Source organism: Martes martes (assembly GCF_963455335.1).
Source record: "Martes martes genome assembly, chromosome: X".
NCBI lineage: Eukaryota > Metazoa > Chordata > Mammalia > Carnivora > Mustelidae > Martes > Martes martes.
Genome location: NC_137897.1, coordinates 54,667,679 through 54,690,040, shown reverse-complemented (window position 1 = coordinate 54,690,040; position 22,362 = coordinate 54,667,679). Strand labels below are relative to the sequence as shown.

At 36.2% G+C, this 22,362-nt stretch overlaps 1 protein-coding gene and 1 pseudogene across 9 annotated transcripts in view; both read right to left on the bottom strand.

Moving 5' to 3' along the window:
- EDA (ectodysplasin A) overlaps window positions 1-22,362 on the bottom strand; it is a gene marked incomplete at both ends in the record, with an annotated part of 430,893 nt that overhangs the window by 268,791 nt on the left and 139,740 nt on the right. The window lies entirely within an intron of this gene.
- LOC308336977 (chromobox protein homolog 3-like) lies at window positions 14,650-21,792 on the bottom strand (annotated as a pseudogene). Its single transcript has 2 exons — window positions 21,622-21,792; window positions 14,650-15,173 (listed from the first exon to the last, which is right to left on the bottom strand). The product of its transcript is annotated as a chromobox protein homolog 3-like (transcript).

Genomic DNA, 22,362 nt, shown 5'->3' with positions numbered 1-22,362 from the left:
TTGTATTAGAGTTTTGCAAGATGTTAATATCGGGGGACACTGGGTGAAGGACACACATGATCTCTATTATTTTGTATGCGTGCATATAATCTACTATTATTTCAAAGTAAAAAGTTTATTTTAATTTAAAAGACTTTCTTAGAGATATAAAAGCTAAAAGAATTTATCACCAGCATACCCAAAGTATAAAAAATGTTACAGCACATCCTTCAGGAAAAAGTCAAATAACAGCAGACAGAAATATGGATCTCTACAAAGAAATACAGAGAACCAGAAAAAATAATTATGAAAGATTATTCTCTTATCGTGTGTACTATAAACCCTAAAGTAACCACTAAAGTAATAAAACAATTATAGCTAATAATGCATGCAATAGAAACATAACAATATTCATTTGATCCAAAAGAAAGAAAAAGAGGGAAAGGAGGACAAAGAATAGAGGGGACAAACAGAATACAAATGATAAGATGACAGACTTAAAACCTAATCACATCTACAATCACATTAAATGTAAATATTCTAAAAACCCCAATTAAAAGGCAGAGACTGTCAGACTGGATTCAAAAAAGCAAGACTCAACTATAGGCTACCTACAACAAATATACTTTAATAAAAAGACACAAGAGGTTAAAAGTAAGAGGATTAAAAAAAGATGTAACATTAATACTAATCAAAATAAATCTGGACTATTTATATTAATCATACAAAGTAGATTTTAGAGCAAAGAATATAACTGAGAACAAAGAATTTCATAGTGATAAAGTGGTCAATTCATAAAACGGAAAATTATAAATGTTTATGCACATAATAACAGAGCTTCACAATATATAAATGAAAAACTGGTAGAACTACAAGGAGAAATAGACAAATACGCAATTATATAGAGAGATTTCATTATTCCTTCCTCAATAAGGGATAAAGTAGACAGAAAATCAGAAAGGAAACAGAGACTGCAAATACTATCATCCAAGGTGATCTCATTGTTATGTAAAGAACCCTCTAGGAAGCATTTGAAGAGTACACATTCTTTTTCACTAGCACATGAAACATTTACCAAGATGGACCATATTCTGGGCCCAAAAAAGGCTCAATAAATTTAAAAGGATTTTAAGTCACATAAAGTATTGTCTCATCACAATGGAATTAAAATAGAAATCAAGAACAGAAATACATCTGGAAAATAATCAAGTATTTGGGAATTAGGGTAACCTAGTTCTAGCTACTCCATGGGTCAAAGAAAAAATCAAAAGGGAAAGTAGAAAAAGACTGATCTGAATAATGATGTATATGCAATATATTAGAATAAAAAATTCAGGGGAAGTTTATAGCACTTAAAGGCCTATATTAGAAAAGAAAAAAAGGTGGGGGGTACCTGGGTCGCTCAGCTGGTTAAGTGGCTGACTCTTGATTTTAGCTCAAGTTATGATCTCAGGGTCCTAGGACTGAGCCCCTCATTGGGCTCCTTGTTCAGTGGGGAGTCTGCTTGAGGATACTCTCTTCTTCTCCCTCTGCCCCTCCCCCAACTTGTGCACACTGTCTTACTAAAATAAATAAATCTTAAAAAAGAAAAACAAAGTTCTCAAATCAATGACCTCAGCTTTCTACATGAAGTAGTAAAATAAGAACAAATTAAGTTCACATAAAAGGAAATATTTGCAGAAATTAACAGTGTGATCCTAAAATTTATAATGAAATGTAAAGCACCTACAATAGTCAAAAGAGTTTTAAAAAAGAACAATGCAAAAAAGAAAGAAAGAAAGAAAGAAAGAAAGAAAGAAAGAAAGAAAAAGAACAATGCTAGGGCACCTAGGTGGCTCAGTCAGTTAAGTCTCTGACTCTTGGTTTCTCATCAGGTCATGATCTTGGGATCCTGGGATTGATCTTACTACTTAGACACATCACCAAAGAATATATCTGGATGGCATATAAGCACATGAAAAGATGTTTGATATTATTAGCCACCAGAGAAATTCAAATTAAAGCCACTATGAGATAATACTATACAACCACTATAATGGCCACAATTAACACTATACCAGGTCTTGGCAAGGATGTAGAACAACTGGAACTCTCAAATGTTGCTAGTGGTAGTGTAAAATTTAGAAGTTTGACAGTCTTTAAAAAGGTAAATATACACCTTCCATATGTCCCAGACATTCCACTATCCATTCACCTAAGGGAAATAAATGCATATGTACACAGAAACTCTTGTATACAAATGTTTATAGCAGCCTTATTTATAATAGCTAAAAGTGAAAATAAGTCAAACAGCTATCAATAGTTGAAAGGGAAAACAGATTGTCATATAATACTAAACAGTAGAAGATGAATGAGCTATTCATACACACAACATAGATGAATACAAAAATAGTTTTTCTGAGTGGAAGAAGTCAGATAAAGAGTTCATATTGAATGAATCCATTTATAGAAAATTCTAGAATCTGCAAACTAATCTATAGTGATAAGAAGTAGATTAGTATTTTCCTGGAAGGGAAGGAAGTGATGGGGAAGGGAATGGAGGGAATACAAAAAGGCACCAGAAAATTTTGGGGGGTGATGGATATTCTTTATCTTTTTTTTAAGATTTTATTTATTTGACAGACAGAGATCACAAGTAGGCAGAGAGGCAGGCAGAGAGAGAAAGGAGGGGAAGCAGAGCAGAGAGCCCGATGCAGGGCTTGATCCTAGGACACTGGGATCAAGATCTGAGCTGAAGGCAGAGACTTTAACCCACTGAGCCACCCAGGCACCCCGGATATTCATTATCTTGACTGTGGTGATGGGTGTATACATCAAATTGTACACCTGAGATATGTTTTATTGTATGTCAATTATATCTCAATAAAAGTGTAAAAAACTATAAGGAAAAATATGGCATAGTTAATACAATCACAATGTTATTCCTAATTATTTAACTATTTTCAAAGATTTCTAAGTGTTTAACATGAAGCCTCAAGAAAACCCAGGTCTTTCTAGCCAAAGAACCAGGGAAATGGCAGACTAGCAAGACAGAAAGCATGTAGACAATCATCTTCCTACTCTACCCAAACACCACAGATAAAACTGTGGCCCCACTCACATCACCCTCAGTAAAGGCCAAGTGGGAAACTTGGGTATTAACTCTAGTCTAGTTGTAAGGAGGTGCCTCTCTTACCTCCCCACTGGAGAGATGTCAGAGAAGATTGAGTAGAGATCCTTATCTGGCCATAACAAGGTTTCCCCACTCCTTGATGTCAGTAGAAACCATTTGGTTAAGTCTGGGCTTCCACTTCCACCTAATAATAAGAAGGCACTCCTCCCTGCAAGGGTGGTATCAGTGGAGGCCTCCTGGGGAGCCTGAACTTCCACCTCTGCCTAGCAGTAACAAGGCATCCTCTTCCTGACTAGAGTGTCAAGAAAGGTTGAAACACTGTATTTTAACTAACCAGAGTTTAAATAAAAACTTCAAAAAAATAAAAAATCACTTATCATACTAAGATCCAGGAACCACAACCTGAAAGAGAAAACAAAATCGACAGAAACCAATACTGAGAAGACAAGAGATTAGAATTACCTGGATTAGGATTTTTAATCAGCTATCATAATAAGCTTCTTTAAGGAGCAATTATGAACACAACAGAAACAAATAGAAAAAAAATACGAATTCTTAGCAAAGGGAAAGAAGTTATAAAGAAGAACCAAATGTAAATTTTAGAACTGAAAAATAGAGTAGCTAAATTAAAAACTCCATGGATGGGTTCAATAGCAGAAGAAATTGAATGGAGTAAAGAATCAGAAAACTTGAAAATAGAACAATAAAATAGGTGTAAGATTAAGCAAACTATAGTACATCCATACCAGAGAATATTACTCAACAATAAAAAGGAAAAAATATTGATACAGGCAAAAAATTGGGTGTCTCTCAAAAGTATCATGTTCGGTGAACAAAAGTCAATCTCAAAAGGTTACATATGGTATTTTCTTTATATAATACTAAAGAAACGACCAAGTTTTACAGATGGAAATATAGTGGTTGCCAGAAGTTAGAGATAAGTGAAGGATGGCAGGGGGTGAGCTTTATTCCAAAGGCATAGGAGGCAAGTGGGTGACCTTTGTGGTGATGGAATAGTGCTGACTCTTGGTTGATTATACAAATATTCACACGTGATAAAATGATATAAACCTATATACACACAGAGTACCAATGTCAGTTTTCTGGCTTGATGTAGCACTCTAGTTATATAAACTGTAACATTGGAGGAAATTGGATAAAGTGTACAAGAGACTTCTCTGTACTACCTTTATAACTTCCTATGAATGTTTAAAAATAAAATCTTATTTTAAAATATTTCAATATTTTATATTCAAATTTATAATAAATTTTATATTGATTAAAGTGTTACATATGTTTTACATTATACTATTAATAAATATTTTAACATGAAATGTTAAAAAAGAAAAAATAAAATCAAGACATTGGAAAGAACTAGAAGTATAATATAACAAGTATGAATGATGGTTATGAATGATGGGTAAGATTCTTCAGGCTAGAGAAACATCCTAGAGTTGGAAAACAAAAGTACTATACTTCTTGTATCCAAAGTACATAGTACTGAATCACTGACTACCAAAGAGAAATAAAATTGAGGGTTACTCTAATTCAAGTATAGGTTACACATCACTAGAGAATGGTTATTTTCAAACTTGGGAACATTATCTTTTGGATAACAAGGTAGAGAACGATGATGGCATATAGCAAGCTATCACTATATGTTTGTTGAATGAATGAATGAATGGGTAAGCCAGTCTCCTTCTTATCTATGTCGTTATTGTTACATTATCTCAGCCTTTCAAAGCTTTTTGGGCGGATGGATGGTTAGGGGAGATCAGAATTTTGGATCTTTGGTGATAAATTATTCTTTTTTTCCCCCCTTAGGGTGGAGTATTAACAGAATTTTGTTTCTCCAGAACTAAAGTAGTTTAAAAACCATTGATTCAAAGCACCAATTATTAGGCAGTGCTAGGTCTATGACCATTTGATTTGGTGATCTTTTCCAAATCATTTTAAGTTAAAGTGACTTTAACTTGGTTGGAGAAATTCACACTAACCATTAGTAAGATTGTTAATACTCTGAGATACCACCCTAGAGGACACGATGTTAGAGTAATTCAAGATGCCATAAAAATGTTGCTCCTTAAATAAATACAATGATCTCAGCTCCAGCCATTTATAATAAAGTTACTTTATAAAAATATGAAATATAAGATTATCTAATAAAGGTTTTATCTAGGTACAATTAATAAAGAAAGAGGGTAAAAGTAGGAAGTATTTTCCAAAAATACAAAAAAAAAAAAAGGAAAGCTAACAGTTTTCTTTAATATCTTTCTCTTACTAGGTAATAACTTAATAGGGAATTTCCACCAAGACAGAGAGTCTCAAGAGCAAGAAATGAATGGGGGTGGTAGTGGTCCAAGAAAACAAAAATAGGGAAAGACGAGAAGAGATCTGCAAGTAAAGTTCAGTACTAGACCAAGGCAGTGGCAAAGAGGAAGGACAACAAGGAATACGAACTTTCTTTTGGTCGAATCTCATTCTCTTCTCAGCTCAAAATATGTCCCTTATGCCCACCTCTCCCTTTCTGGCTGGTTCATTGCTTGTCCCTATTGTATCTACTGATACCTAATCAAGATTTATTATAGCAGAGCCTCCCCATAGACTCTCGCAGGTCAATGTTAGTCTGGTTTTTGAAAGGAAAGTTCAATGCAGTTGACAGATGAAACGCAATTAAAGTCTAGAGCCTCGAATCTCATTGGTTTAAATCTTATGCCTGATAATCACCCATCATCATATCCTTTTTAGTCAGAGGGCACTAAAGCTAACTGATGCATCAGACAGAGAACTCCAAATCATGCTGCTCTGGGGAAATGTGCATAATGTACCTCAAATATCAAGGGCTGGCTTCAGTGCTCACAAGCACTATAACCAGTGAAGCCTCTCTAGTGCTAGGTCCAAATATAACATATCAAGCTGTTAATTGTTTTCATTTAGTGAAGCCTTTTAAATGTTTAATAATTTACTTTCATTATACTGCCAAAGTCGAGGTCACATAAGGGAGGAGCTGAAGCGTTCTGTAGCCATAATTCATAGCTTTCCATTCAATCTAGATATTTCAGTTGCATTGTCATATTTTCAAACTGATAAATCTGATTATCTTTAGAGAGCATACTCATACCACTTGCTCCCTTCAGAAAACATTTTTCATTCACCAATAAACATCTCATCAGAGATGTTTGATTGCCCACCAAATGTATGTTCCTGTAATAGATACTTAGACGAAAAAACAAAAAAATGGAAAGCAATTTCTTTCCTGAAAGGTCAGTCAAAAATGGATATAATGACATGGTCACTTGCAAAGCAGGACAACCACTAAAGCCCAAAAGCTTCTAGGAAATCTCCTTCACTCTCAGGAAGGCTGGAATGCCCTGTTTATTTCCAGAAAATACTTTGATGGCTTAAATGCATTTATGTAAGGGCATCAGGAATTGTATTCTACCAATCATCTTTGTAAATCTTATCTGTGGTCATGGGTTCTAAAGACCATCAATCCAGAAACTCTCTACCAAAGCCCAATTTCAAGCCATGAGATGCTAGTAGCAGAGCTATATTTTCCATAGGCCACAGCAAATCCAAAATCATTCTCATTTTCCTGGGCACAAGGTGATATGTAGGTATTTCTAGCTAACAATAAAAGTAGCTTCTTTGTCCCAAAGTATCTATGCAAAGAAATAAACACTTTCCCTTCCTAACATCATGAAGAATACAATCTTACCTATCAACATCTGAAAGGTCAAGAGTTTTAGTTACTGACTTTGCTGAATTCTAAGGATAACTTTTATTAATTTCATCTCCCAATAGAATATAAGGGGAGATCACCTTTCCTATCCTCTTCCTCTATTATTTCCATCCAGTTCAGTTCGCTTAATGAATGCACTGATTACTGACTGTCCATCATCTTTAAAATTAATTCGAGGGGCACTTGGGTGTCTCAGGGGGTTAAGCATCTGCCTTCAGCTCAGGTCATAATCCCGGGGTTCTGGAACCAAGCCACATGTCAGGCTCTCTGCTCAGTGGGAAGCCTGCTTTTCTCTTTCCCTCTGCCTGCTGCTCTGCCTGCTTGTGCTCTCTCTCTGTCAAATAAATAAATAAAATTTAAAAAATAATAAAATAAATTTGAAAAGTAGATTTGGAAAAAAACACCATTTATGTTTAGAGGTAGGCTGGGCACTCATAAAGCCCAGGCTGTCCACAATCCACACACCTGAATTATGCACACACTGTACCAAGTGTCACAAAATGTTTTATTCAGTCAGCTGGTGACACAGATTTCACACTGAGGAGTGCAGTGCTTCCTATAGGCACAATGCCCCTGTGGGTAGTCAATAAATCTTTATTAAAAGCTTCCTCACAGAGGGAAAAAGGGAGAGACAAGTGAATCAGGGAAGGGCTGGTTGGAAGCTTCTGTAGCTGTCTCAGGAGGGAAGATTTTTTGGAAACAAAAGGGAATATCCGTAACCTTTCTAGCAAAGGGCATTGGGGACTCAGAGAAGTGGCCACAAATCATTCCGGAATAAAAGGGATTGGGTAGTCATCTCAAGCCTTTGGCAACTAGACTGCTATGCACCAAAAATACACAAACTTCTGTGAGTAAAGCATTGTTACATTTCCATGTTGCCACCAACAGCATCTGCTTTTGAAAAGTAATGCTCAGTGGTTATACAGTAAATATATATATATATACCTTTCTAGGTAACTTATCCAGTATCTTCAACTATCTAGCCAACAACCTAGGCACAAGATGACACTTCAACGATCTAGCCAATAACCTAGAAGACAGCCAATAACATACATTCTAATGATCAAGCATTAAGATGTATATTTGCTCATAAAATATAGCAAAACATAACATTAGGGTTAGGTTATCATAATAGGATTGCCTATGTCTTTAATGTATAGTCACTCTTAAAATTGTGTCTAAAAATAACAAGCATATTTATCTGGTTCCAGGGGCACTGATTAGGAATGGGGAACTGCCAAATACATCAAGTAGTAACAGCTGACAGCAGTGGAAGAGATTAAAGAACTATAAAAAGCAGATATGAAATTTAAAAAGCATAGCAGTCTGGAGACATTTAGTGTAGGGGCAAACAATTCTAGTCATATTAAGTGTCCCCAGTAGAACAGGTATAGTAGAGCAAAGCAAAAACTTGAGGTCATAATTTTGGCAAAACTCTAACCTTGTCTTGATTTTGTCATATAGTATTACATGAATAACTCCAAGCAGAAGGTCTTCTTGAGGTGGTGTCAAAGACGGGGGCGGGGTGAACAAGGCACTTACTAGTCATATATGGCTTCACATGCATCAGTTAAGCATTAAGTCACAGATTTTTTTTATCTGTAAAATGTGTATATTTACTACCTCCCTTATAGGACTGTCATAATGACAAAATAAAATACTGTACATAAAAGCACTTAGTAAAACAAAGTGTTAAAAAATGGTAGCTTTCCATTTATTTTGTTCTGCTTACTCCAAAATGGGACTATAAGAATCCATAGTGGTGGGGTGCCTGGGTGGCTCAGTGGGTTAAGCCTCTGCCTTCAGCTCAGGTCATGATCTCAGAGTCCTGGGATCGAGCCCCGCATCGGGCTCTCTGCTCAGCAGGGACCCTGCTTCCCCCCTCTCTCTGCCTGCCTCTTTGCCTACTTGTGATCTCTCTTTCTGTCAAATAAATAAAATAAAATCTTAAAAAAAAAAAAGAATCCATAGTGGTTATCTTACCTTTTTCAAAATTTTCTGTGCTTTCTGATTTAACATATTGCTCCTCCTCTTATATTTGCCAGGGATTATGATGCCATCACTCTAGGTAGAACTGAATCCTATAGACACCCTTGATTCCTTCCATTCCATTCATATCTAAGCAGTGACCCTGGTGATTTTTTTAACCCTTCCTATAGCTTTCCTTTGCTTTCCATTCTTTCTGATACATCCTCGTTCCAACCCTTAGAGTTCATCTCTAACTTGTTTTCTTATATTTAATCTCCCCCAACTCATTTGAGCTTTCCTGTATCTGCTGTAAAGACATCTTTGTGTATGTCATCCCCTGGATCAAAAGCTTTCACTGTCTTCCTAGTGCCTTCAGGATAAAATCCAAACTCACCAAACTGATATTCATAAAAATCCATGGGATGAATTTCTCACAGGTCTAAAGAAAATCTATGCTTGCTTCTTCTGAGAAATTTGTTCATTTTTACCTCATGGACCCCTGAAAATCTTATAGCTAATATTTCCCTCTTTGATCTGTCTGCTAAGACACTTAGAGCCAAACTTAGGGCACAGCTATAAAATCTCCAGTACTACGTACTCGGTTTAAAACTTACCATGGCCTCATTTCAGTTTCTTACATTTATTATTCCTTCACACTCATTTCTCTGTCAATTTATTCATCCTGTTTTTTTAAATAATTTCTCAATAAACCAACTCAAATCCTGTTAGAATGAGGTAGAGTATAAAATGATATATGATACTAAAAAAAATACATGACCATATGAACAGAGGTGGAAAAGAAAAGACTGGGTAGCAAGAGAGAGAGCAAGAAAAAAGATGAAAAAGATCTTCAGTAATATTAGTCCAACTCTAAGGAAAGTAGAGAGAACTCTCTGAGGAACATGTACTATAAGCATTTGTAATAATCTAACAAGGAAATAAATGAAGCATTTATAATAACAAATCTGTTCTTGACAACATCTCTGAAAATAGGAAGTTCTATTGCTAACCTTTTGTCTTAAAATATATAACCAAACAAAAATTTAATGAAGTCAAAGCTAAGCACAATATGATGATGACTTACATTTGTACTGCTTTGCTGCTTACAAAGCCCTTTCACATACAGTATCTCAATGGAACCATTCCGGACTATTCTGTTGTAGAAGCCATTCACATTGGCAAGAAGCTGTTGCAAGCAGCATTCTCCATATCTGGGTCTTTAAAGATGTGGTAATTGCTGTAATAGAAAGTCGGATGGTATGTTGTTTGTCCCCTCTCTCTAAATTCTCCTCTACTGGCATTTCATCTTGTTCTTTAAATCACCAAACTCTACTATGCCAATGTTAGTCTGATCTCTTTACTCGTCCTTATATTGAGCCTCTTTTCAGACACTCAATCCAACCCTCCCTCCTTCCCCTCACCTCCCAGCCCCCAAAGAATAGCTTTCCACTTCTTTGCACGCCTGGAACACTCCCTCTCAAACCTCTACCTTTCCAAGAAGGCATTTGTTTTTGAAGCATTTCAGCTATGAAGACCACCCACTATGGGGCTCACTTATTGTTCTCATTCTATACTGCACTGTACTAACTTGTATCTTTAGATTGTAAGCTCCTCAGAGAAAGGATTTTCTTCTTTGTTTAGTGCAATCAACTTATTGTAAAGTACTGTGTATACTTACAGACTATCACTAATGCGGTTCTTCCTGGGTTTCACTGGAATTATCTACTTAGTCATGTGATTTCACTTGGACATAATTTTTCCTCCCCTGAATTATTTGGGGCCCTCCTCCAGATTTTTTTAAAAGTAAAAAATTAGCACTTTCTGCTTTCAAGACTGCCGTCAGCTACACATTTATTTGAACGTACTTGCTTCATCCTGCTTTATTCTATTTCTTACAGATAACAGTATCAAATTAAATACCTTCCAAGAGTCTGCTACAAAGGTAAAACACAAAGCCATTTTCCTTCTGGCTAATCTACAGATAATCTTATTCACTCCCTCTGTACAGAAAAATGACACTGGTCCACTTGGAATTGAATATATTCAATCACTGGTTGAATGATTGAATATAATGATTAGTTATCACTAGTTACAATGCTATATTAGAGGAACAATGCTGCCTAAAAAAACATAAAGCCATTGATTTGCCTAAAAAAAAAAACAGAGGGTAAAGAAACTTTAAGATACACAGTTATTGAGTAATAAATTCCATTTTTCAATTAATGCAAATATTTAATGACTTGAGGTAGACTTTAAAAATAAAAACGCAGGGGTGCCTGGGTGGCTCAGTGGGTTAAAGCCTCTGCCTTCAGCTCGGGTCATGGTCTCAGGGTCCTGGGATTGAGCCCCGCATGGGGCTCTGCGCTCCGCAGGGAGCCTGCTTCCTCCCCTCTCTATCTGCCTGCCTCTCTGGCTACTTGTGATCTCTCTGTCAAATAAATAAAATCTTTTAAAAAATAAATAAAAATAAAAATAAAAATGCATTAGAAGATAAACAGATCAAATAATATGTAAATTGTGTGGAACTGGGAATCAGACATAATCCCAAATCCCCTTCAGCAACTGCTTACATAAACATCAACACAGAGAAAAATGTCTTTTTTTTTTGTCAAACTTTTGCTCAAAAAATATTTGCTGAATATAAATGCTGTTCCTAGGCCTAAGTAACAGTGAAAAAAAAAAGCCCAAATGTGGGCAAAGGAAGAGGGAGAAGCAAGCATACTAGAATAATCCATAAACTGTGATTGTCAAACTCTTTCTAAAAACATAGAGGTAACACTTCAACACGAAATCTTCTTTCTCTAGGAAAATCTAGCCCATGTCATTGGAACACTTCATATAAGGTCCCTATTTCATCCAATTCATGAGCTATAGTCTTACTCTCCATCCCCCTGGAGTTTTTAGCTTATGCTCAATTATCTAGATGAATCACAATGCCCAATCCTTACTCTTTGTTATACAGATGAAGATGGACACCTTCTAAACACTGTACCTGACATTTGCAAGTAGTCGTAAATAAAAGTTACAAAGAGCATATGGTAATAGAACTGGAGGGATACAAACATGAATTATTTTAGCATCTAAAGTACATTTCAGTATAAACCCTACTTCAGAGTGATACACAACAAGAATGCAAATTGCTTGAGAAGGATGACTCTATAGCCAAGAGATGCTATTAAGTTCTTATCTGTAGCCACATAAAGAGTTTATTCCATATGGAGAGACTGCACCCATATGGAGATCTTTGCACAAAGTTCTATCAAATCCTGGCCATGCAAACATATCAGGACAGGTGTAGATTCTATCACCAATGCCCCTTGGTGAGCATTTCAGAGGTGTGTGGCTAATAGAAAATAAAACACGATGTGACAGGTGAAGTCAAGATGATTAAAATTTGATTAAAACGGCATTTTGACACCTTATCTACAATGGTTTTATTATGAAATTTCAGCTTTCTGTTCGTAATGCTTTGCAGTACCTCCTCCAGGCAGAATTAAATGTATAAGATTTTCTTCCTTATGGACATGTTAAGCAGCTAACATAGTATCTGCTGGGATGAAGTTAAAATATCTTTTCAGTTATAAGGAAAGGAGTATGGACTACAGTAAGTCAAATGTATACCAGATGATAACCTACAAGAGATATATTGGATTAACATGATTTAATCTTGAATACTCAGGATCATACAATCAATACTATTCGGAAAAAGAGATTTCATGCTCAACCTTGGAATTAAGTTGGCTAAATAAATGTTAACTCTGAGCTATCACACTTGACCAACCAAGTTTGGTCAGCCCCCTCTTTAATTACTAAATTATTTGCAGCACACCCTTTAATTACTAAGGAGACTTAGCTTAACTACTTTCTTCTGAGTTCATTAGGCTCTACCAGGACTTTCTCCTAGGCTACATTAAGAAAAATTAGAACATCAAAATGACCCAGAGACTAACAAATACTGGGAAAAAGAAAGGGGACTCATGTTAAATGCAGGTCAGAGTTCCCCACTAATTGTTCTCCCCTCAACTAACCCTCACATTTTGGTTTGAGTAGAATTTTTAAAAATAATTGGTGTAGTGCTAGAAATCACATAGGCCCAGAAAATAAGAGCACTCACTTCATGCTGTTAATGATAAATTATCATGTGATCACAACCTAGTAGTAACAAGGAAAGGTTATGAAAGCAAACCTCTCACACCTCTTGTAGAGTTTTATCCTCTCTTGTAGAGTTTTATCCTCTTCTTCCCCACACAAAGCAGACATGAAACCATATATTTGTATTATAAACAAGCTGTTACTAAATCAGAACCCCCCAAAAGCATTTTCTTGTATAGGTTTTTTTGTAGTAATGTAGTCCACTACAGTCAGTGCAAAGAAGCACTATTACTATAGAGCATCAGGAGGGTATGGAATACCTTCGTCTTTGTAATGGGATTTTACTTGAATAAAACGGAAGATGTCCTGACAATGAAAGGCTTAGAAGGAGACAACAAAATTTCATTCAGAAATGGCTTAGAAGGAGGTTACAAAATTTGATTCCCAAGGGCCCTTTTATTTATTTTAAAGAAAAATAAGGTCATTTATTGGGGCACCTAAGTGGCTCAGTAGGTTAAATGTCTGACTCTTGATCTCAGCTTGGGTCTTGATCTCAGGGTCATGAGTTTAAGCCCCACATCAGGCTTAAAAACAAAACAAAACAACAAACAAAACAAAACAAAACAAAAAACCCACAAAACCCCAAAAACTATTGACCACTGTTTACCATTACTTACAATAAAGTAAACAATATAAATTTGGATAACATTCTGACTACTACAAAGTTACTGGTTTTCCTGGTTTCTGCTGAATTAGTAACTCAAATATTGAGAAGACTGAGGCTACATCTAAGGAATGAGTTGGAGTAAAGAAAAACACGCAAGTCAAAGAATTTAGAACATAGAAGTTTGTTAACCATTTATTCCAGTAGGTCCTAAATTGTCAACATCTCTAACCTTCTGATTATGATTATATTTCCATGAACAAAGGCTTAGACATACCATGAATCAGGACCTTTTAATCAATGCAAAGCAAGGATTTCAACTTCTTCCTTTAAACGTCCACTTAAGTAAGTTTTACTGACTTAATTAAAACGCACCAGGACTTGTCTAGTTTTCTCACTTGGGTGGGGAGGTTGTTGATAGTGATAAAATTTTCTATTCAGTGATATTGCAAATAAACTTGCATTTATAGGACTGTAGATAGGCATATGGATTCTGATATAGCTGATTTAAAATTGTCCAATTTAAATTGTTTACATTATATTTAAATTGCCCAATTAGTTACAAAATTTGATAGGCTAAGACTTCAGAAAAATTTCAATTTAACTTCAAGTGATTTCTTAGGTTGCTGAAAATGATGGCATCCCAGAAACACAGGCTTATCTATGATGATAAAATGCTATTTTTGTTTCAGTGAATGTTTAAAAAAAGAAAGAAAATCATTTACATATGTATTTTTATGTACACACACAAAAAAACCCCTAAAACAAACAAAAAACTCAGGTATACGGAAGTTAAACAAAATTCTGATTGAGTAATGATTATGAAGATTTCCCCCAACATTTTAAAAAGGTGTTCTCTAATGCAGGAGAATAATATACCATGGTCTCGAATATCCTTTTCTGATAAAGGAAAGCTTTTATTTGTTCAAGCTAACCAGTGCTCTAGATGAAAAAAACTGCCCAGCAACTCCCCCAATACTACTTCAAAATGAACATATCAAACTTGATTTTCATTAGAATGTTACTCCATGCTAATAAATCCAAAAACCAAAACCTAGATTTTACATGTAATATATACAAAAAGCAACAAAATTATTGAGCTTCATCTTCTGGACAAGAATGCCAAGTTAGTCTCTCTTCATAAAAAGCAATTACAATTTGAGGACACTTCATAATTGCCTCTTTTGCTAGCACCAAGTCTGCCTCATCTGAATCTTTCCATTTCATGAGGAACATTAATTTTCCACTGCTGTCTGTGGCACCAATTTTTCCTTCAGGATCAAGACCTCTGGCAAAGCCTCTTGGTTTATCAGCAGTATCTCTTCTCTTCTTTGATTTGCTGTCATCTGATTCACTGTCAGATACAGGTTTTCTTTTTGTACCATATTTTTCTTTAACAGCTTTTTGAGAAATAAGAAATCCTGCAATTAACTCTGGACAATGAAAAAATTCTTCAGGTTCCCAAGTACTGTCAGCATCTGTAAAATCCCTTCCTCCTCAGGAAATACTCCCACCTTCCCACTTACTACATGTCAGTTCAATACTTTTTCCACCACTTTTTCAGGATCTGCCTCTTCTACTTTTTTACTCTTTCCAATTCTGTTTCTTTTCTTTTCCTTTTTTTTTTTTTTTGGCAATGTAGTTTTATTGGACTTGAAGTCTTTTTTATTGCAGACATGAAGAGCTATTATTCATTTCCTTGGAGCAGTTCCGGGTTCCTGGTCCGCAGCGTCTCCCCCTTTATTTATTAATGGAGATTCTGCCCTGCAAACCCTTTAATTTTTAAAAGTAATTAAATGTATCAATCTTTTATTTTATTATGTCTTTATTTTGAAACACAACTAGAAAAATCTTTCCCCTTATGCTGGTTATAGAAGGATTAACCCATATTTTCTTCTAATACTTGTGCTGTTTCAGGTTTCCATTTAAATCTCTGACCCATTTGGAGTCTATGGTATCTTTTCCCAAATTGCTGTTCTGGTTATCTCTCAATGTAAAACAAACTACCCCCAAACTTAGTGGCTTAAAATAAAATTGGTTTTATTAGATTCCATAGTTCTATGTGTAGATTTGACTCAGCTGGGCAGTTCTGCTAATCTTGCTCAGGTTCTCTTGTACAATTGCAGTACTTGATGGCTGGGGCTGGAGTTATTTAAAAGCTTGATTTTAACGCTGGGAAGGCAGGGCATCTCTCCTTCCGCATGTAGTTCCAGTGCTACTTCTCTCCATATGCCCTCTCCATTTAGTCTTTCCAGCAGGGTAGCTGGATTGCTTCTTACTCTTTTCTTTCTTTTTCTTTTCAAACAGTTTTTATTGTGACAGATTTCATATACCATAAAATTCACCTGCTTATGGTATATATTTTTTAGTGGTTTTCAGTACATAGAGTTGTACACCATCACCACAATGTAACTTGAAAGTTTTTTTAACATCCCAGAAAGAAACCCTGTACTCATTAGCAGTTATTCCTTATTCCTGCTGCAGCCCTCATCCCTGTTCTGGTCTCAGTCACTGATCTACTTTTCTGTCTGTATGAATTTGTACTTTCTGGATATTTCATATAGAGGAATAATATATTACATATCTTTTTGACCAGTTTCTTTTACTTAGCATGTTTCAAGTTTCATCCATGTTGTAGCATATATCAGAACTTCCTTTTTTAATACAAATAATAATCTATTGTGCTGTGACATCACAATTTATTTACCCAACTATCTGTTGGTGGACATTCAGGTTGTCTCCTCTTTTTGGCTATTATGAATAATGCTTCTTTGAACATCTTTGTACAAAATTTTGTGTCAACATACGTTTTGATTTCTCAAGTATATACCTAATAGAATTACTGGGTTATCTGTTTGGACTTTTAAAAATGCTATTAAATTTTTTTTTATCATGATTAAGTATACTCTTTAATCCTCATCCCTTATTACCCCCAATTCCCCACCACCATCACCTCTGGTAACCATCAGTTTGTTCTCTACAGTTAAGAGTCTGTTTCTTGGTTTGTCTTTTTCCCCTTTGCTCGTTTATTTCTTAAATTCTACATACAAGATCATATTGTATATTCTTTCTTTGACTTACTTCATGTAGCATTATATTCTTTACCTCCATCCATATTGTTGAAAATGTTACTATTTCATTCTTTTGCACTTCTGAATTTATATATATATATATATATATATATATATACACACACACACATACACATATATATATATATTCATCAGTGGACATTTGGACTGCTTCCATACTTTGGCTATTGTAAATAATGTTGTAATAAGCATAGGAACATAAAGGTGCATGTATACCTTCGAAATGATGTTTTTGTATTTTTTGGGTGAACACCCAGTAGTGCAATTGCTGGCTCATAGGGTAGTTCTAATTTTAACTTCTTGAGGAATCTCCATACTGTTTTCCATAGTGGGTGCACCAGTTTGCATTCCCACAAACAGTGCAACAATGTTCCTTTTTCACCACATTATTGTTTCTTGTGTTTTTATTTTAGCCTTCTGCCAGGTATGAGGTGATATCTCATTGTAGTTTTAATTTCTTTTTCATGATGATGAATGATGTTGAACATCTTTTTGTGTGTCTTTTGGCCATTTATATGTCTTCTTTGGAAAAATGTCTGTTCATGTCTTCTGCTTATATTGTAATTGGATTATTTGTTTTTTGGGTATTGAGTTGTATCAGTTCTTTATATATTTTGGATGCTAACCCTTTATTAGATGTGTGGTTTGTGAATATCTTCTCCCATTCAATGGCTTGCCTTTTAGTTTTGTTCATTGTGATCTTCATTATGCAGAAACTTTTTTTATTTAATGTAGTCCCCAATAGTTTATTTTTGCTTCTGTTTCCCTTGCCCCAGAAGACCTATCTAGAAAAACGTTGCTACCAACAATGTCAGAGATGATGGCCTGTGCTCTCTGAAAGGATTTTCATGGTTTCAGGTCTCACATTTAGTCCATAATCCATTTTGAGGTTATTTTTGTGTATGGTGAAAATGGTCCAGCTTCATTCTTTTGAATGAACAAAACAATACCATATTCTTTAAGAGATTGTCTTTTCCCCATTGGATATTCATTCTTCCTTTAAGATTAATCAACCATATAGTTGTGGGTTTATTTCTGGGTTTTCTATTCTGTACCATTGATCTATGTGTCTATTTTTGTGCCAGTTCCATACTGTTTTGATCACTACAGCTTTGTAATATAACTTGAAGTATGGAATTGTGATGCCTCCAACTTTGCTTTTCTTTTTCAGTGTTGCTTTGGGTATTCAGGATCTTTTGTGGTTCCATACAAATTTTAAGATTGTTTGTTCTAGCTCTGTGAAAAATGAGAGCTTGGACTCTTTCTTCTATTTGGTATTTTTATAGGGATTGCATTAAATATGTGATTGTTTGGGTAGTATAGACATTTTAATGATATCTGTTCTTCCAATCCATGAGCATGGAATGTCATTCCATTACTTTGTGTCATCTTCAATTTCTTTCATCAGTGTTTTATAGTTTTCAGAGTACAGGTCTTTCACTTCTTCAGCTAGGTTTATTCCTAGATATTGTATTGTTTTGGGTGCAATTGTAAATGGGATTGCTTTCTTTATTTCTCTTTCTGCTGTTTCATTGTTTTAAATTCTGCAACTTTACTGAATTCATTTATCAGTTCTAGCAGTTTTTTGGTGGAATCTTTTAGGTTTTCTATATACAATATCATGTCATATGAATAAAGTCAGAGTTTTGCTTCTTCCTTACCAACCTGCATGCCTTTTACTTCTTTATGTTGTCTAATTGCTGTGGCTAGGACTTCCAGTACTATGCTAAAGAAAATTGGTGAGATAGGATATCCCTATCTTGTTTCTAACCTTAGGGGAAACACTCTCAGTTTCCCCCCATTGAGTATGATGTTGTCACATAAGACCTTTATTATATTAAAATATATTCCTTCTAGACTTACTTTGCAGAGGGCCTTAAACATGAATGGATGTTATACTTTGTCAAATGCTTTTTCTGCATCTACTGAAATGATCATATGATTTTTATGCTTTCATCTATTAATGTGACATATCACATTGAGTTTTGTGAATACTGAAGCACCCTTGCATCCCAGGAATAAATCCCATTTGATCGTAGTGTATGATATTTTAAATGTATTGTTGGATTCAGTGCTAATGTTTGTTGAGGATTTTTGCATCTATATTCATGACATAAAGGACTTAGGAGAAGATTACAAAATTTCACTCCCAAGGGCCCTGTAAAAATAAGAGACTCGTCTTTCTAGAAAGTTGTAGGTAGAGTTGAGGAAGATAGATGAGACCCCTCCAGATCCATGTAGCTCTATAACTCTGAAAAGGGTCTTAACTCTGTGTGTGTATTCCACAGATGGAATAAGATAAATTACTATCCTGATCCATCCACAGATGTTGACTTTTGCCATTTGATGTTTATAAACACTACTCAGTATAATATATAAAGAATGCAATTATATGTCTTTTGGATAGGAACACTTGGGATAAAATAGGACAGAGGAGGAAATGTCTCGGTTAATAGGAGGAAAATAAACTATAAAAGGTTTTTTGTTTTTTTTTTTACTTCATCCCTTCTCCTGACAGAAGTGATAGCTCCCTCTCCTCCAACAAAGAAAGAAAGAGAGAGAGAAAGAAAGGAAGGAAGGAAGGAAGTTCAGTGAGGTTTCTATAAGGACATCATTTCTAAAAGGACACAGGAGTTATATTTAGCTTTGGAAAAACAGTGGTTTTTCAGGGATGAATATTCTATTAGATCTAATGTCAGCATGGCATTATTTCAATTATTTATATATAGTTCAGTGTTAGAGAATCTAGGGATTCTTCACCTATCTCTGGGCCTCAAGAGATCTATATTAACTCCTTTCTTATAACCAGGAAAAGACTAATCAAGTCCTAACAGGCACCCCCAGTCCTACTTCAGAGCCGCTCTACACCTGCGTCTTAACTCCCAGTCAATTGCTTTTTTTTTGTCCTGCCCACTCTACACAATGACCCGGTATTTTGGGTCAGTCTTACATTTTTTTGATTAGCCTCCTATCCAAGTGCTTGTTTATTTTATGTTATTTAACAAACACTAATAAGATAGTGTTTTAAGCACTTTATAAATATCAACATATCTTTTTATTTTGACAGATCACAAGTAGGTAGAGAGGCAGGCAGAGAGGGAGGGGAGAAGCAGGCTCCCTGCCGAGCAGACAGCCCAATGCGGGGCTCGATCCCAGGACCCTGGGATCATGACCTGAGCTGAAGGCAGAGGCTTTAACCCCCACTGAGCCACCCAGGTGCCCCAATATCAACATACCTAATCATCAACACAACCTCATGAGGGGAAGTTACATTATCCTCATTTTTTTTTTTAAATTAAAGACTGCTAACCTTTTTTTTTTTAATTTATTTGCCAGAGATCACAAGTAGGCAGAGAGGCAGGCAGAGAGAGAGAGGAAGAGAAGCAGGCTCCCCGCTGAGCAGAGAGCCCGATGTGGGGCTTGACCCCAGGACCCTGGGATCATGACCTGAGCTGAAGGCAGAGGCTTTAACCCACTGAGCCACCCAGGCACCCCACATTATCCTCATTTTATCGATGACAAAAACTTAAGCTTAGAGAAGATTAACTAACTGACCCAAAGGTCATGCTTCAAGTAAGTGGTGGAACACAGATTAGAACCCAGGCATCTCAAGAGTCGATGCTTTTAGCTACTGTACTATGCTGTCTTCATAAAGGAGATAGTCAAATGATGGTTGTTGGTTTACCAATTATCCTAAAGATCCCCTGCTTTTCCTTTTTTTTTTAAATGTAGTAATATTAAAGCAATGATTCTTTAAAGGCAACCAGCACCACCAATCCTAACACTGTTTACATGATGCACACTTACAACATACCACATGACAGGCCTCTTTAGCACAGTCCTTAGTAATAGAGCTTTGCACATTCCTGGAGATCGGTAGAAACAGAACTTGCAAATCATCTTATTTCTCATCCCTTTACCTAATCAGCTCTAAGTAGAAAAATGTTTTTTTTCATATCCAAAGATTTTTTTCTATTCCATATTTGACAGGTGTTTATATGGATCCTAGTAGCCTGAGGGCTGAAATTAAGATATCTGGCTCACAATGAAGGCGGCCAAGAGACAGCAAACTACCCCAGTCCCCCTGACCCAAATCCTGAATCTCCAAGTTTTCCCATTCTCTCCTGGGCCAGGCAGTATCTCTCAGGTACCTGCTAACTGCTCCCCCCACCACAGGAGTGGGCCAAGTAGCTTTCTACTGCCAGTCTCCTCTCCAAGGGGCTATTTTTCATCCTCTTGCACTTGCCCTCCTCACTGGCATGGCAGCTGTTGAACTGACTGATGTTAGTCTGTCAGTTCCTGAGCTCTGCCAGTCTTATTTGGGCTTCTATTTTTCCAAGTAACTGTCACACCAGCTAATACTAACCACCAAATTTCCAACACTCTAGTCTGAGCTTTGTAAATACTAAAACTAGAAAGAGAGGATAGTCCTAGTTTTTTCCTTTTCTCTAGCCCCATGTCCAATTCATCAGCAAGCCATGATGACTGTATCTTCAAATTATAACCCAAATCCTCCCACTTCTCTCATTCTCCATCATTATCATCCTAATCTCCATTATCTATCTCCATTATCTCTCCCTAGGACAAAAGTGGCTGCGTCCTAACTAGTGTCCCTGCTTCCACTCTTGACCTCCTACAATCCAATGTCCACTCTGCAAACAGTAATCTTGTTAAAGCACAGTCTGACCAATTGTACTCCTCCTTAAAATTTTCCAGTGGCGGGAACCTGGGTGGCTCAGTGGGTTAAAGCCTCTGCTTTCAGCTCAGGTCATGATCCCAGGGTCCTGGGATCGAGTCCCGCATCGGGCTCTCTGCTCAGCAGGGAGCCTGCTTCCTCCTCTCTCTCTCTCTTGGCCTGCCTCTCTGCCTACTTGTGATCTCTGTCTGTCAAATAAATAAATAAAATCTTTAAAAAAAAAAAAAATTTTCCAGTGGCTTCCTACTAAACTCAGAACAAATCCAAATAGCTTACCATGGCCGATAAATCCCATCTGAACAATCTGGCCTCTGCTGATGTCTCATTCCACTCATATTTTCCCTTGCGTTCTAAGAAAGGCCAAACTCGTCCTAATCTCAGGGGTTTTGAACTCACCTTTTCCTTTACCTGTAATACTCTCTTTCCTGACTCTTTAGCTAGATTCATCTTATCTCTAAGGCTTAGTTTAAATGTTATCACCTGAAACAGGCCTTCTAAATATTTATCATAACTGCTTCTCATCATTATTATCTTTATCTTACTATGCTGATTCTTCTTCATATTGATTACCATCTGACATTTTTTCTTAACTATTCCTGAAATTTGTTGCTATACCACCTCTAACAGTAGGCCTGTAAGTTCTAGGAAGGTAGGGACTATGTCCATTCATAGCTGTCTCCCTAGTGCCTAAACTCTCAGAACATATTTTTGGAAGTGAGGAAACAGCTGCCTATTGCAGAGCATGGCAGAAACCTCTATTGGTGTTAGACACCTCTTACAGAAGTTTGGGCCTTCCTGAGGTTGCCCCTCTCTATGGGTGTATGGGACATCAAATCCATTCCCACTTGGGACCAGAGCAGTACCATTTGTACAGGCCAGGAAAGTATGGCCCTCCTCTTTTCCTATCATTCAGAGGCTGGTGCTGCTCTTCAATTTTTTTTTTTTGTCTGGTGCCAAATGAGGGGAAAGGAACCCCCTTTTGCCAGCAAAAAACTTAATCTTTTTCCTTACCAGAGT